General features: G+C 27.0%; 1 protein-coding gene across 1 annotated transcript in view; it reads right to left on the bottom strand.

Moving 5' to 3' along the window:
• LOC125031290 (116 kDa U5 small nuclear ribonucleoprotein component-like) overlaps nucleotides 1-1025 on the bottom strand; it is a 12093-nt gene extending 11068 nt beyond the window's left edge. The window contains exon 1 of the mRNA XM_047621961.1: nucleotides 949-1025. The gene's annotated coding sequence lies outside the window, so the exon portion shown is untranslated. The remainder of the gene's footprint in view (nucleotides 1-948) is intronic.
• Nucleotides 1026-2500: the final 1475 nt, after the last annotated feature.

Genomic DNA, 2500 nt, shown 5'->3' with positions numbered 1-2500 from the left:
TCTTCCTAGCAGTGTGTTAGTATTTTAGTCAATGCAGGAGGGTTGTATCCCATTCACTAAACAATATTTGTGGGGTTTCATCTCCCAGATTAGAGTGCAAATGGGTATAGCTCTTTGCATCATTATATAATTTAGTGTGTTAACCCTTTGCCGCTGGGTGGCATGTACGTACATGCCATGGAATGCCAAGACTATATTCTGGGTGGCATATGCATACGTGCCATGTTGAGCCGGTCCCGTTTTCTAGGGGCATGTACAGTCATGACACGCACGCTGTTGTGTCGACATGATTCCCTGGCAGCGTGACCCGGGCCACTATGAACGCAGCTTGGTAGAGAGAGCTTTCGCAACGGGAAACCACTCGGCGGCATTGGGTTAATTCCGGATAGTATTTCAAAACACTTGCCTCCCTATGATCATTCCTACACTCCATCCTGCTGTAACTATGCATAAGAATCTATATATTCCTAATTGAGAGTTGGGAGGCAGCAATCGTTCCCCTAGTGGGTGTTGCAGGGGGGGAAAAGCCCCTGGATTCGATGGTTTAGTGGCCTACTTCGGACTCCCCGCCATCATAATCTACTAAAGAGGCCAGGTTTGAGGGTTATAGGAGGATTTACCTGACACGATACCAACATATATGAGGAGCAGAGGGTGAAAGGAATCCACCAGTGCTAATATCGTCGTGAGCAAGTGTTCCATACAATCACCATTATGTGTTTCTATTAATATAGCTTATGTAACTTATCACCGTTACTTTACAAGACTTACCCCGCAACGCAGAATAAAATTGAATTACTAAATTAATACAAGTTCATACAGCTAGCAATGATCACCGGTACCTGCAGATTATCGTCAAAAGTACACAACATGCAAGATAAATAGGAAACTAAAAAAGTTAAATGTAAGATAAACAAGTGAAGTAAACATTAAGTAACAAATAATCACCTATTAATAAATATTTCTGGCAATTACAAGCGTCTTGTTGATTCTTCGGCCCCGTGTATACAAACGCTTGGTCGCTTATGCACCGAATCGCTCCTCCAATTTTTTTTTTAAATAGTCAGTCTATTCACAAAACTAATAGATATACTCCATTAACTCGTACATAAATTATCAAATAATTATTACCATTATATTTAATACTATAATTGACTATAGATACAATGTAAATAGAATAATTTAAAAAATGCGTTTCTGACTATAGTTTCTATACGGAATGGATGATTGTATTGAAGCCGCTTGTGTGAAGTCAAAACGTTTTCATATTTTCACGTGAATTGAGATCCTGCTGAAATCTGCTTAATTATTATTTTGTTAATTATTATTAGTAGTATTATGATTATTAATCTGTGAAAATCTTGGGAAGTCATTGTGCAAGTCCAAAAAAGGAGTCTTTATTATTTGCAACCATTCATTCTATTATCATTTTAATAGTTTTGTTATTATTTTATTATCATATTTACTATTGTTATCATTATCTTTATTATCATCATTATTATCGTTATTGTTATTATCATTATTTTATCATTGTTATTATCATTATAATGATAATAATAATAATAATAATAATAATAATAATAATAATAATAATTATGATAATTATAATAATAATAATAATAATAATAATAATAATAATAATAATGATAAAAATAATAGTAAAAATTATAATGATAATAATGATAATAATAATAATAATAATAATAATAATAATAATAATAATAATAATAATAATAATAATAATAATAATAATGATGATAATAATAATGATAATTATCATTATTATTATTATTATTATTATTATTATTATTATTATTATTATTATTATTATCATTATTGTTATTATTATAATGATTATTATTATCATTATTATTATTATTATCATCAGTATCATTACTATCATTATTATCATTATCATTATTATTTTTATTATCGTTATTGTTGTAATTACTATTGTCATTGTTATTATCATAAGTACCATTATTATTATTATTATTATTATTATTATTATTATTGTTATTATTATTATTATTATTATTATTATTATTATTATTATTATTATCATTATCATTATTATTATTTTTAGCATTATTATTATTATTATCATTATTATTATCATTATTATTATCACTATTATTATATTTTTTGTTACCACTACTGTTACTATCATCATTGTTACCATTATCATCATTATCATTATCATCATTTTTGTTGTTATCATCATTATTATTATTATCATCATAACTATCATTGTTATTGGTATCATTACTACTATCATCATTATTATTACTACTATTATCTTTGTTATTATTATCATTATTATTATTACTATTATATTTTTTTCCAATATTATTGTAATTGTTATTGCCATCATCATTATCACTATCATTATTTTTACTATCATTATCACTCCTATTATAATTTCTATTATCATCACTATTATTATTATAATTATCATTATTACTTTTATCATCTTTATTATCATTATCATCATTATAAT

The sequence above is a fragment of the Penaeus chinensis genome, chromosome 12 (assembly GCF_019202785.1).
Source record: "Penaeus chinensis breed Huanghai No. 1 chromosome 12, ASM1920278v2, whole genome shotgun sequence".
Lineage (NCBI taxonomy): Eukaryota > Metazoa > Arthropoda > Malacostraca > Decapoda > Penaeidae > Penaeus > Penaeus chinensis.
This window is presented reverse-complemented; position numbering and strand designations above follow the sequence as displayed.